A 14,815-nucleotide genomic window follows, 5' to 3' on the forward strand; every position below is an offset into this window, starting at 1 on the left:
TATATATGTGTGTATGCAAAGTACAGGTGGTGCTGCAGGGCTCACACCCTTTTACTTGTCTTGTAGAGCAACTCTGGAGCTGTTACTGGATCCATCTGCTGCAGGCCTTCCCCCAGGAATGCTTGCACTAGTTGTTGCATTTGGTTTGTTGTTTGGGGGTGCTTCAGTATTAGGCAGCCTTCTGCCCTCCCACATTCATCTGAAAATGTGTTCTCCCTGCAGTTGTTGTCCCCAGATGAGAGTTCCCTTGTGCTTCCTCAGTTGAATCTCCTTAACTTGACGGGGGTGTGCCCGAGCAGCCGCCCTCCACAGCCCTATCCCAACACATACTTATCTTGCATATGAGATCTCTTGATCATGAAGATAGTTCTCACAGGGTGAGGTTCATCCATTACATTTTAAAGTAGGAAGGTACAAATTACATATTCGAATTACATATATGTGCTGGATTCAAATGTTTTCTCCCCTTCCTTTCTCAATTGTGCCCATCAGCAGCTATTCTAATGTTGCTGCCAATGGTTGTGACACATTTTTTTCTTCTGTGGGGTACACTGGACTCCACAAGGATTCACATTGGGGTGTAGAGTAGGATCTTGATCTGAGGCACCAACAAGCTCAAAGCTTTTGACTGTTCCCAAGATACTCAGCGCCCCCTCCTCTATAACCTCGCTTCCATGAACAGGGAGCTCAGTTTGTAGTTGGTGCCTTCAGTAGCAGGCCACTTAACAGGGGGCTGCCTCAGGCATCCTATTCTTAGCTATTAGTTTTGACAAGAAAATAAGAACTTTTTTAATAAGAATCTACAAGGGCTGCAGCAGGCTAGGTCTAATAGATATATTTACAGCAGCTCCATCACTCCCAGCGGCACAGTATACTCCCGTGCCCCGGTTGCTGGGTCACTGCAGCGGAGGCTCCGGTTTCTTCCTAAGGTCAGTCACACACACACCGCCCTCCGGGATCACGAGGCCGCTGATGAAAGGGTGGTAAGGGGCTTCTGTGCCCACACTATACCGTGATCCAGCGTGGCTGTAGGGGGCGGGCCGTGTGCGCACTGGCGTGGACACTGATTACTGGGCAGCTGCTCCACTAGCCACCAGGGACAGTTAAGGAGCACGGCTCTGGGGGTTTTTCTCCTATATTAACCCCATTTTGTACTACCCGCAGTGCGTTGTGATAGGTAATAGGGCCTGATTCAGGTTGGATTGCAATCGCAATAAGCAATCCAACTGCAAAATTTGCTAAGAGCATACGCATCCGCCTGCAGATAATGCGATCGCCTCTGCCTGTCAATCGGTGCAGGGGGGGGGGGGGCGAGGGGGGTCAACAACACTCCATTTCCAAGTCGGAGATGGAGCGGTGCGGGGGCAGGGTTTCAATATTGGGTCGGCAACGGAGAAACAGGAGGCGTGGTCAGAGCGGCTGCATGACATCACATGGGCCGGACTCCGCCAGTGGAGCCCCAGCAACATGCAGTAGATTTTGTAGAGGCCGGGGAGGACTTCTGTTCCTGGGAACTAGCTGTGTTGTGCAGCTTTTTTCCTCTGCCCCTACCTCTGGCAAGAAAGGACGCACCTCGCACTTTCTTGTTTCTTTGTGACCGAAAGGACTGCATTTGATAATGCGGAGCTTTCTTATGCTGTGAGGGAACATAAGGTAAAAAAATTGATTTTCCAGCTGTAGCTGTGCGTGTTAATGCTTTGTCCATCCTAGGGGAGGATTCCCATCGTAACCTATCCGTTGATGGGAAAGGATACGCCATAAGAATCTTTTTGGAAATCTGCAGTCTTTTATCTGGAGATTCCCAAGCTTTTTCACATAACTCGTTCAGCTCGTGTGAGGGGGGAAAGGTTACCTCAGGCTTCTTTCCCTTGTACATATGTACCCTCTTGTCAGGGACAGGGGGTTCCTCTGTGATGTGCAAAACATCTTTTATTGCCATAATCCTATATCGAATGGATTTTGCCAATTTTGGCTGTAACTTTGCATCAACGTAATCGACACTGGAGTCAGAATCCGTGTCGGTATCTGTGTCAACAATCTGGGATAGTGGGCGCTTATGAGACCCTGACAGTCCCTGCGACATAGGATCAGGCATGGGTTGAGACCCTGACTGTCCCAAAGCTTCAGCCTTGTCTAATCTTTTGTGCAATGAGTTTACACTAGCATTTAAAACATTCCACATATCCATCCAATCAGGTGTCGGCGGAGACACCACATTCATTTGCTCCTGCTCCTCTCTAATATAGCCTTCTTCCTCAGACATGTCGACACACGTGTACCGACACACCACACACACAGGGAATGCTTTTTCTGAAGACAGTTTCCCCACAAGGCCCATTGGAGAGACAGAGAGAGAGAGTATGCCAGCACACACCCCAGCGCTATATAACCCAGGAATAACACAGTAACTTAATGTTTGTCCAGTAGCGCTGCTGTATGTAATTTGCGCCTAATTATGTGCCCCCCCTCTCTTTTCAACCCTCTTGTCTACCGTGGTATAAGCAGGGGAGAGTCCGGGCAGCTTCCTCTCAGCGGTGCTGTGGAGAAAAAATGGCGCTGGTGAGTGCTGAGGGAGAAGCCCCGCCCCCTCGGTTGCGGGCTTCTGTCCCGCTTAAACTGTAAAATTGGCAGGGGCTCATACATATACAGTGCCCAGCTGTATATATGTTATATTTTTGCCAAAAAGAGGTTTATATTGCTGCCCAGGGTGCCCCCCCTGCGCCCTGCACCCTTACAGTGACCGGAGTATGTGAGGTGTATGGGATCAATGGTGCACAGCTGCAGTGCTGTGCATTACCTCAGTGAAGATCATGAACTCTTCTGCCGCCTCTGAAGTCTTCTTTTCTTCTCATACTCACCCGGCTTCTATCTTCTGAATCTGCGAGGGGGACGGCGGCGCGGCTCTGGGATGGACGGCGAGGGTGAGATCCTGCGTACCAATCCCTCTGGAGCTAATGGTGTCCAGTAGCCTAAGAAGCAGGACCTTGCAACTCAGAGAGTAGGGCTGCTTCTCTCCCCTCAGTCCCTCGATGCAGGGAGTCTGTTGCCAGCAGTGCTCCCTGAAAATTAAAAACTTAACAAAATACTTTCTGTCAGAAAGCTCAGGAGAGCTCCTGAAAAGCACCCAGTCTCCACTGGGCACAGTATCAAACTGAGGTATGGAGGAGGGGCATAGAGGGAGGAGCCAGTGCACACCCAGAACTAGAGTCTTTCTTAAAGTGCCCATGTCTCCTGCTATCCCCATGGTCCTTACGGAGTCCCCAGCATACTCTAGGACATTAGAGAAACTAGAATTTTAATACCTACCGGTAAATCCTTTTCTCTTAGTCCGTAGAGGATGCTGGGCACCCGTCCCAGTGTGTACTGTGTCTGCTGTTATTAAATGGCCCTTAACTCCAGAATATTTATGTGGAGACAACTTTCCTGACTTGACCATCTTCCTTGGACGTTTTCCCCCTGTGTGACTGCTCCCCACCTCGAAAGGGTTGCATCCGTGGTCCCTAGGATCCAGTCCTGGATCCCGAACCATCGCCCCTCTAGGAGGTGAGAACTGTGCAGCCACCAATGGAGTGAGATTCTGGTCTTGGAAGACAGGATTATCCTCCGGTGCATGTGTAGGTGGGATCCGGACCACTTGTCCAACAGGTCCCACTGGAACACTCTGGCATGGAACCTGCCAAACTGAATGGCCTCGTAGGCCGCAACCATCTTCCCCAGCAACCGAATGCATTGATGGATTAACACTCTTGCTGGTTTCTGAATTAGTTTGACCAGACTCTGGATCTCCATAGCCTTTCCACTGGAGGAAAACCTCTTCTGTGTCCAGTATCACTCCCAAAAACAACAACCGCGTCATTGGGACCAACTGCGATTTTGGCAAGTTTAGGAGCCAACCATGTTGTTGAAGAACTGTCAGGGAGAGTGCAATGTTTTGCACCAACTGGTCCCTGGATCTCGCCTTTATCAGGAGAACATCCAAGTACGGGATAATTGTGACTCCTTGTTTGCGAAGGAGAACCATCATTTCCGCCATCACCCTGGTGAAAATCCTCGGAGCCGTGGACAGACCAAATGGCAACGTCTGAAATTAGTAATGACAATCCTGAATTGCAAACCTCAGGTAGCTTGATGCAGTGGCTAAATGGGAACATGTAAGTAGGCATCCTTTAAGTTTACCAAAACCATGAAATCTCCTTCCTCCGGACTGGAGATCACTACCGTGAGAGATTCCATCTTGAAATTGAATTTCTTTAGGTAGAAATTGAGGGATTTCAGATTTCAGATTGGTCTGACTGAGCCGTCCGGCTTCGGGACCACGAAGAGGCTTGAATAAAAACCTTCTCCCTGCTGACTAAGGCTGATTTGAACAATCGGTGAGGGGGAACGTCTTGAAACCCCAGTTTGTACCCTTGGGACACTATTTGTAAAACCCATGAGTCCAGGTCCGAATGAATCCAGAACTGACTGAAGAGCTTTAGACGTGCCCCCACTGGTGCGGGCACCTGCAAGAAAGCCCTAGCGTCATGCAGTGGATTTGGCAGAAGCAGAGGACAATCTCTTCTCCTGCAATCTTGAAGAGGCTACAGACCTCTTCCCTCTTCTCCTTCCTCTACCTGCAAAGAAAGGGGAATCTTAACTTCTTGCATATCTATTGGGCCGAAATGACTGCATCAGATAATGATGCGTCTTTATCCGTTGAGAGGGAACATAGTGCAAGAAGGTTGACTTACCTGCGGGAGCTGCCGAGATCAAATTAACTAGGCCGGCGCCAAACAAGGCTTCACCTTCATAGGGAAGAGACTCCCTTTCTTCTTGGAGTCAGCATCAGCATTTCCTTGGTGAATCCAGATATACAGGTAATGGGGGGAAGGGGATGTGTTCTGCACCAGCTATTAAATTCTAAATATTTGTATGAAGAGGCCCCAATAAATGTCTATCAGTTATATTAAATATTAATTGTAGGACGTTCGGGGGTGCTACCAGAGACAAGTAATGTTATGCAGGAAAGGAGAAGAGAAAAGAATGTCTCTTTTGCTGGCGCACAAATGATGATTTAAAAATTAACTTTTAATAAATTTGTTAAAATTGTCTAAACACGAAATAAAGTACAATAAGTTTGTATAATGTAATTATCATATATAATAAATGGAAATACATTTATTAATATCAAGGTTCGCTACCTGTGTTGTGTCTTTATTATTGATCCAAATTGACTATATCAATTAGTCTGATACTGAATTACTGGACACTATGTAATATTAGTTGAATGTATATTAGTAATTCACTTGACAAATGTCAGAACTTGGCAATAGTTCTACATATCATACACTTACAGCACTCTTTCCACAATATTTTCCCTTTATTCCAGATCAAATGGTATAATCCCCCACAGTAATTATTCCTGTTATAGTATAGTACAGTATGGTTGCTGGGGACGTCTTTAATGAAAAGAGAGGGAACATCTAATGTGTCTCCTTATGGGTAAAATACTTGCAAGCTAAGTGCTATGAATAGCATCAGCATGTAGATAAATGCTGAGTGTTAGGTGAGTAATGCAGATAAATAGGGATATCTAATAATTCTATAGAATAGTGGGTGAATTATTAGATATCCCTATTTATCTGCACCTCTAAGCACACTATTTGACTGTCCACACCCTGCTGTGCCTATTACCCATCTCCTCCACCACCCTCAACACTGACCCACACATCATTCACCCACAAAGATACAATAAAGGTAGTTTGGATAAATTAGCTAAATGAAATGGATTTAACCAATTTATCTAAATGACCATTTTTGGATGTTTTCCAGTGTTTGGGAGCAAATGGTCAATTGTCATTTGCTGCCACATATTAGCATAATTTTGTTTCAACTAGAAAAAATAAATGGACAGATAATCTAAGTGTGGATCCAGTTTAATGCTGATTTCAGAGCCAACTATAGACTTGATTGAGGTACTGTGTCCTCGGTACCAAATACCAATTAAAATAATATTGTGAGGTGTGAGGTGTTCAAAAAAGACTGAAAATGAGTGGAAATTATGGTTATTGAGGTTAATAATACTATGGGATCAAAATGACCCCCAAATTCTATGATTTAAGCTGTTTTTTAGGGTTTTTTGAAAAAAACACCCGAATCCAAAACACACCCGAATCCGACAAAAAAATTTCGGTGAGGTTTTGCCAAAACGCGTCCGAACCCAAAACACGGCCGCGGAACCGAACCCAAAACCAAAACACAAAACCCGAAAAATTTCCGGTGCACATCACTACTTAATTAGAACTTCGGTCAATGTGAATTAACCATTGGACTCAACCATGGTTATCCTTAAAACCCAGGGGTCTATTTAAGATCGATCTTAATCGATGTTGGGCTTCCAGGTTGAAAAAAACACACATTTACTAACATTTTAAAATTTATATAAAAAATCATCTGTTCGTAAATGCAGTGCACATGGTTTTGCCCAACTGCTAACAAAAATCCTGCTGCGATCAACTCAGAATTACCCCCCATGTGCACTGCAGGGAAGGCAGATTTAACATGTGCAGAGAGAGGCCCTCATTCCGAGTTGATCGCTCGCAAGCTGCTTTTAGCATCATTGCACACGCTAAGCCGCCGCCTACTGGGAGTGAATCTTAGCATCTTAAAATTGCGAAAGAAAGATTCGCAATATTGCGAAAAGACATCTCTGTGCAGTTTCTGAATAGCTCGAGACTTACTCTGCCAGTGCGATCAGTTCAGTGCTTGTCGTTCCTGGTTTGACGTCACAAACACACCCAGCGTTCGCCCAGACACTCCTCCGTTTCTCCAGCCACTCCCGCGTTTTTCCCAGAAACGGTAGCGTTTTTTCCCACACGCCCATAAAATGACCAGTTTCCGCCCAGAAACACCCACTTCCTGTCAATCACATGCCGATCACCAGAACGAAGAAAAAACCTCGTAATGCCGTGAGTAAAATTCCTAACTGTATAGCAAATTTACTTGGCGCAGTCACAGTGCGAACATTGCGCATGCGCAATAATCGGAAAATCGCTGCGATGCGAAGAAAATTACCGAGCGAACAACTCGGAATGACCACCAGAGTTAGATTTGGGTGTGGTGTGTTCAATCTGCAATCTGATTTGCAGTGTAAAAATAAAGCAGTCAGTATTTACCATGCACAGAAACAAATTAACTCACCCAAATCTAACTCTTTCAGCACATGTTATATCTGCCTCCCCTGCAGTACACATGGTTTTGCCCAACTGCTAACAAAATTCCTGCTGCGATCAACTTGGAATTACCCCCATCGATTGATGTTTTCACACTGCTCGTTCCAACCGCAAAAACTATGAAGAGGATGGGGGCATATACGCAGGGTCCATCCTGTGCATGTGCCTACATTTTCTCCGGGTGCCCCGCAGAAAATGCGAATGCCTCTGCCTGTCAATCAGTAGAGGGCGTACCTTCGCAGGTATATCGCGATCATGAGCCATGTCTCCCATTTTTGTCATTATAGGTGCTCTGTGAGCTGCTGACCATGCCCCAGCCCCTCTGTCTCCCGTGAATAGACATTGTGGCTTATTCAGACCAGATCGCTTCAATTTATTTTCACCCAGCGGGCAATCAGGTCTGCACTGCACATGCGTATGCGCCACAATGCGTAGGTGCGACGGTCCGGAGTTCACAAGAAGATTGAGAAGAAGAGGGTGTTTGTGTGGGTGGCAACTGAATGTTTCTAGGGAGTGTCCGGAAAAACACTGGAGGGACCCGGCGTTTTGTGGGAGGATTTGTGACGTCACCTCAATGGCTGAGTAAGTGCTGAGCTGTGCAGCTCTTGTGCACATGTGATCACACACCTGCACAGCAAATTTTCCCTTCCGCTGTAGGCGTCAACTACCTGAGCACAGGGATGCAAAAAACACACCCTAGCGATCAGGTCTGAATTACCCACAATGTGCATATTTGCAGAGCAACAAGCTACAGGGAGCCTTCCACCCCCCCCCTTCCCCATGACTATGGGACACTGGGGGGGGGGGGGGTTGTTTGGGTTAGCTGGACATTCCCAAAAAAGTGACTGTCCTGCAAAAATTGGGTTAGTTGGGAGGTATGTGCAAATACATTTATTGTTTTGCATGCAGGGTAAATACTGGCTTCTTTGACATTTAGCCACAAATGCTGCACAGTTGAATTACAGTATTACACTGCAATTAACAGTTATGCTAGGACATTCCTTCTCCCAAAATCTACCTCTCTCTGCATGTTACATCTGTCCCACAGTGGCGTGCGGTGAGGTCAGTGGCTAGTGAGGCACTACAGCCATAATGTCCGCTGAATTCTGCCGATGACCCTTAGCCAATGCCCGCTACTGCCTCTGAGCCGATACCCACTGCCACCGCCAATGGCTTACAAACTCTCCCACAATCAACTGACCCAGCCCTCCACCACTAATTTCTATCTCAGTCCGATGCCGCCAATGCCCTGCTCATTGTTCTTGTGATATATTGTAAATTTTTAAAGAAAAAAAAAATGAGTGTTTGGGACTGGGAAGGGTGAGGGAGGAGGACATGAATGCACTTTTGTTGTCCAGGGCTTCCATTAACTTAAAGGAGAAGGGTCTGAATGGGTTAAAAAAAAATGTGTGAGGTCCCCCCTCCTTAGTATAACCAGCCTCTTTGAGCCGGTCCTGGTTATTTAAATACTGGGGGGAAAAATGGACAGAGGTTCCCCGTATTTAGACAACCAGCACCGGGCTCTTAGACGGGTCCTGGTTCCAAAAATACGTGGGACAAAAGATGTAGGGGTCCCCCATATTTTTAAAACCAGCACCGGGCTCCACTAGCCAGAGAGATAATGCCACAGACGGGGGACACTTTTATGTAGGTCCCTGCGGCCCTGGCATTACCCCTCCAACTAGTCACCCCTGGCCGGGGTTCCCTGGAGGAGTGGGGACCCCTTAAATCAAGAGGTTCCTCCCCTCGAGGCACCCAAGGGCCAGGGGTGAAGCCCGAGGCTGTCCCCAGCACCCCTGGGTGGTGGGTGCCGGGCTGATAGCCATAAGTGTAAAAAAAGAACATTGTTTTTTTGTTGTGGAAGTACAAGGCCCAGCAAGCCTCCCCCACTTGCTGGTACTTGGAGAACCTCAAGTACCAGCAGGCGGGGAAATAACGGGCTCGCTGGTACCTGTAGTTCTACAACAACAAAAAAATACCCAAATAAAAACACAAACACACACACCGTGACAGTAAAATTATTGAGACAGGCTGTAGCATGTGGATGCATGTAACCCTATAAAAGTGATGGATTGGGTGACTATTACAATACCCACTGTTGCTGTCTGAAAAATGATGGATTTATAGATTGCTCTGCCGAGATATGTTTTTTTTCTAAAATGCACCACAGGTATGGATGGATAGTATACTTGATGACACAGAGGTAGGTAGAGCAGTGGCCTACTGTACCGTACTGCTATATATTATATTATTTATTATTATTATTATCCTTTATTTATATGGCGCCACAAGGGTTCCGCAGCACCCAATTACAGAGTACATAAACAAATAATCAAACAGGAAAACAGCAACTTACAGTTGATGACAATATAGGACAAGTACAGGGTAAATAAACATAGCTACATCAGCAGATGACACTGGAATAAGTATCAGGTGGCAGAAGACTGCTGGATTTGGTGCAGCTGAAGATTATTAAAGTAAGAAAAGAGTAAGCACATGAGGGAAGAGGGCCCTGCTCGTGAGAGCTTACATTCTAAAGGGGAGGGGTAGACAGACAGGGGTGAGACAGATGGGGTACATAGAGAGCGTGGAACAGAGGTTTAGGATGAGATTTGGCTGGGTTTGGTGAAGAAGTGGGTCTTGAGAGCCCATTTGAAGTTTTGTAGAGAGGTGGAGAGTCTGAGGGGGAGAGGTAGGGAATTCCAGAGAAGTGGTGCAGCACGTGAAAAATCTTGGAGGTAGGAGTGGGAGGAAGTAATCCGTAGGCAGGAGAGTCGGCGTGCATTAGCAGAGCGAAGAGGACGGGTGGGAGTGTAAAGCGAGATAAGATCAGAGATGTAGATGGGAGAGGAGTGGTTAGGGGCTTTGTAAGCAAGTGTGAGAAGCTTGAAATGGATTCTGAAAGGGAAGGGGAGCCAGGGAAGGACTAGTAAGAGAGGAGAGGTGGACGTAGTGCATTTGGTGAGGAAAATGAGCCGGGCAGCAGCATTGACGATATATTGGAGTGGAGAGAGGTATTTGTCAGGAATGCCAGTCAGGAGGAGATTACAGTAGTCCAGTCTGGAGATGACCAGTGAGTGGATAAGAGTCTTAGTAGCATCCTGGGTCAGAAAGGGTCTGATCCTGGAAATATTTTTTAGATGAAAACGGCAGGTTTGTAAGAGGTGCTGAATGTGTGGTTTGAAGGAGAGGGAGGAGTCAAGGATTACTCCAAGACAGCGCACTTGGGGGGTAGAGGAGATAGTAGTGCCATCAATAGATAATGAGATTGTAGGAGGTGAGGTTATGCGGGAGGGAGGGAAGATGATCAGCTCGATCTTAGACATGTTAAGTTTAAGAAAGCGCTGGGACATCCAGGAAGAGATAGCAGAGAGACAGTTGGAGATACGAGTGAGGAGAGTAGGGGAGAGGTCTGGAGAGGAAAGATAGATTTGAGTGTCATCAGCATAGAGATGATATTGGAAACCAAAAGAACTAATGAGCTTACCTAGTGAGGACGTATAGAGAGAGAAGAGGACCAAGGACAGAACCTTGGGGTACCCCTACAGTTAGTGGAAGTGAGGGGGAGGTGGAGTCATGAGAGGAGACAGAGAATGAACGGTCAGAAAGGTAGGACGACAACCAAGAGAGGGCAGTGTTACGCAGACCAATGGAGTGAAGGATTTGCAGTAGGAGAGGATGGTCCACAGTGTCAAAAGCAGCAGAGAGATCAAGTAGAATAAGTAGAGAGTAGTGTCCCTTAGATTTAGCAGCATGGAGGTCATTGCATACTTTTGTAAGGGCAGTTTCAGTGGAGTGGAGAGGACGGAAGCCAGACTGGAATGGGTCAAGCAGTGAGTGTGAGGAAAGAAAGGAAGTAAGGCGGTTGTAGACAATACGCTCAAGGAGTTTGGAGGCAAAAGGGAGAAGAGAGATGGGTCGTTAGTTGGAGAGAGTGTTTGGATCAAGGGTAGGTTTTTTAAGAATAGGAGAGATGAGAGCGTGGTTGAAGGCAGAGGGGACAGTGCCTGATGAGAGGGAGAGATTGAGAAGGTGGGAAAGATGGGAACAAGCAGAAGAAGAGATGTGGCAGAGGAGGCGGGAGGGGATAGGGTCAAGTGGGGAGGTGGTGAGGGGACAGGAACGAATGAGGGCCATGACTTCCTCTCCAGATGCATGGGAGAAAGATGACAGAGTTGGTGCGAGGGATGGGGAGGGTTGGTAAGGGATGGGAGAAGGCTGGTTACTGATAGTCTGGTGTGATGTGATGTCAGCTCTGGTAAAAGTCAGATTTCTTTGTCTCAGATCTTCCTCTAGCCTTGTTCTTATTTCGAGAGTTCCCTTGTGCTGCCTCAGTTGGATCTCCTTCACTTGACAGGGGGGTGCCCGAGCAGCGACCCTCCCCAGCTCTAGCCCAACTCCTACTAACCTGCCAGGTGAGATACTATAATCACGAAGGTGCTTCTCCCAGGGCAAGGCTCACCCATTGCACTCTGGGTGTGCTGCTCCTGCGATTTCCCCAAATGTGGGAAACTTGACTGCATAATTTGTGTTTCCCCTGGTCGGCTCTCGTATAATTCAGATCTCTTTGTCTCAGGTCTCTCTCCAGCCTAGTTTGCTGTCTGTTTCCACTTCTCTTTTCTTGAGCTGCTCCCTTCTATGCCCTTGCGCACTATCCTGACTTCTCCCGTCTGCTTACTTTGTGCCTTCCAACGCACAATGCGAACTACAGGTAGTGCTGCAGGTCCCACACCCTTTTATTTGCCTTACAGAGCAGCTCTGGAGCTGTTACAGTGCCCAGCTGCTGCAAGAAATCAGCTTGAATGCTTCGGGGCTGGGGCATAGCCAACATGAGCCCCACACCGAAGGAGGGTGGAGGTGTTTAATGCGAACTAGGGGTCATCCAAGCGCCGAAAAATGCTGCCATGCCCTGCACGCCCCTTTTCTCTTTTCATATGCAGACGAGGGTTGAAGCCAACTTTGACCCACTGCTTGGATGACATCACCATATGCAAATCCATCTGCTGCAGGCCTTCCCCCAGGAATGCTTGCACTAGTTGTTGCATTTGGTTTGTTGTTTGGGGGTGCTTCAGTATTAGGTAGCCTTCTGCCCTCCCATGTTCATCTGAAAATATGTGTTCTCCCTGCAGTTGTTGTCCCCAGATGAGAGTTCCCTTGTGCTGCCTCAGTTGAATCTCCTTTACTTGACAGAGATGTGCCTGAGCAGCGGCCCTCCCAAGCCCTATCCCAAATCATACTTATTTTGCATAGGAGATACCATGGTCATGAAGATTGTTCTCCCAGGGTGAGGTTCATTCATTGTATTCTGGGTATGCTGACCCGTATGATTTCCCCAAATGTTGGAAACTCGACTGCATTATTTGTGGTAGTGGGGGACTGTGTTTGTTCTTTCCTCTGGTCAGCTCTGGTAAAAGTCAGATTTATTTGTCTCAGATCTTCCTCTAGCCTTGTTCTTCTTTCGAGAGATTCCTTGTGCTGCCTCAGTTGGATCTCCTTCACTTGACAGGGGGGTGCCCGAGCAGCGACCCTCCCCAGCTCTAGCCCAACTCCTACTTACCTGCCAGGTGATATACTATGATCATGAAGGTGCTTCTCCCAGGGCAAGGCTCACTCATTGCACTCTGGGTGTGCTGCTCCTGTGATTTTTCCAAATGTGGGAAACTTGACTGCATAATTTGTTTTTCCCCTGGTCGGCTCTCGTATAATTCAGATCTCTTTGTCTCAGGTCTCTCTCCAGCCTAGTTTGCTGTCTGTTTCCACTTCTCTTTTCTTGAGCCGCTCCCTTCTATGCCCTTGCGCACTATCCTGACTTCTCCCGTCTGCTTAATTTGACTACAACCACCAATATATTCTGCTGCACTATATATATGCAAAGCTAATTCTGCTGGGTAATTACAACTGACTAAAACCACCAATATATTCTGCTGCACTATATCTATATTTGCAAAGCTAATTCTGCTGGGTAATTACAATTGACTACAACCACCAATATATTCTGCTGCACTATATCTATATATGCAAAGCTAATTCTGCTGAGTAATTACAATTGACTACAACCACCAATATATTCTGCTGCACTATATCTATATATGCAAAGCTAATTCTGCTGGGTAATGCAAATTGAAACATTATTGCATAGTATGTGATTTTGAAGTACTTTTTTAAAGTTTTGAATGATATAGACCCAGTTTAATCTTTGTGGAATGCCTGGTTGTTGTTTTTAAGGTAATTTATTGCCTGGCATTTGAGGGGGTGGGGTGTGGTTACAGATTTCAATTATTGGTTTCACTTGTAATAGTCTTCTACTTAAGTCCAATGGTGTAGGCTGTGCAAAGCCGTTTGGCTGTGCATTTATTGATCTAAGCATGCATTTTTATCAAAGCGTGATAAAATTGACACATAACAGCAGTGTTCAATCAGCATTAATTTATCTTCAGCTGATATCGATTGTGAATTGACGTTTCTTCTCTTCTTGTCACCTACAGGTAATTACAATTGACTACAACCACCAATATATTCTGCTGCACTATATCTATATATGCAAAGCTAATTCTGCTGGGTAATGCAAATTGAAACATTATTGCATAGTATGTGATTTTGAAGTACTTTTTTAAAGTTTTGAATGATATAGACCCAGTTTAGTCTTTGTGGAATGCCTGGTTGTTGTTTTTAAGGTAATTTATTGCCTGGCATTTGAGGGGGTGGGGTGTGGTTACAGATTTCAATTATTGGTTTCACTTGTAATAGTCTTCTACTTAAGTCCAATGGTGTAGGCTGTGCAAAGCCATTTGGCTGTGCATTTATTGATCTAAGCGTGCATTTTTATCAAACCGTGATAAAATTGACACATAACAGCAGTGTTCAATCAGCGTTCAATCGAAGTGAAAAAGAAGGAAAACAGAAGCACACCAATCTAACAAAACAAAGAAAACTGAAGAACTAATAACAAATGTGAGTCACTTACTCCTCAGATCACTCACCTCCTGATTGTTGCATCTGATTACATAGCACAGAACTACCTTACTTGGACATTTCATAAACCATCCATTTCACCTACAAATGCCTGTATCTGTATTATTGTAATTTTGTTTTTTAAGCACAGCTGCACCAATGCAATTTTACCTGCAAACACTTAAAACATCTAACATAATTACCATTGCTTCTTAAACCTCTCACAATCCTTTCATTTCTTACACTCCAAATACTTTTCTGCACCCACTTTATCTACGCTTTTGACTCATTTCATACTAAATCTACACCCCTTGAGCCTACACAGCTTTTCTCACCTGCATTTCTGCAATTCTTCTGCTCGGATTGCCTTACAGTCTCCTCTCCTACTTCCACTTTCCCTCAACCTATTTACCTACTTAACACTATGTCAAGGTTTTCTTATACTCCCCACATCACTAAGTGTCTACCTAATAATGTATCTTTAGCCTTCCCCCCTAGTCTCCTCCACCTCCTCCTCTCTCCCCTCCTCTGTCTCCCCTCCATCCCTCTGTTTCCTTCCCCCACCTTTCCTGTTACCCCACTTTCATTCACCTCTGCCCCATGGTCCTGCTACCCCACAACTCAGCCCTGCTCCCTCTCTCCCTTCCCTGTCA

At 46.1% G+C, this 14,815-nt stretch overlaps 3 non-coding genes across 3 annotated transcripts; all 3 read left to right on the top strand.

Annotated features, from left to right (window-relative positions):
- Positions 1-11,611: 11,611 nt before the first annotated feature.
- On the top strand, positions 11,612-11,774 carry LOC134899400 (U1 spliceosomal RNA). Its single transcript, XR_010173076.1, has one exon. It is a non-coding gene; the product is annotated as a U1 spliceosomal RNA (small nuclear RNA).
- A 670-nt stretch (positions 11,775-12,444) lies between these two features.
- Positions 12,445-12,608, top strand: LOC134899150 (U1 spliceosomal RNA). Its single transcript, XR_010172832.1, has one exon. It is a non-coding gene; the product is annotated as a U1 spliceosomal RNA (small nuclear RNA).
- A 152-nt stretch (positions 12,609-12,760) lies between these two features.
- Positions 12,761-12,923, top strand: LOC134899620 (U1 spliceosomal RNA). Its single transcript, XR_010173273.1, has one exon. It is a non-coding gene; the product is annotated as a U1 spliceosomal RNA (small nuclear RNA).
- The last annotated feature ends 1,892 nt before the right edge of the window (positions 12,924-14,815 follow it).

The sequence above is a fragment of the Pseudophryne corroboree genome, chromosome 3, assembly GCF_028390025.1.
Source record: "Pseudophryne corroboree isolate aPseCor3 chromosome 3, aPseCor3.hap2, whole genome shotgun sequence".
NCBI classification, from domain to species: Eukaryota; Metazoa; Chordata; class Amphibia; order Anura; family Myobatrachidae; genus Pseudophryne; species Pseudophryne corroboree.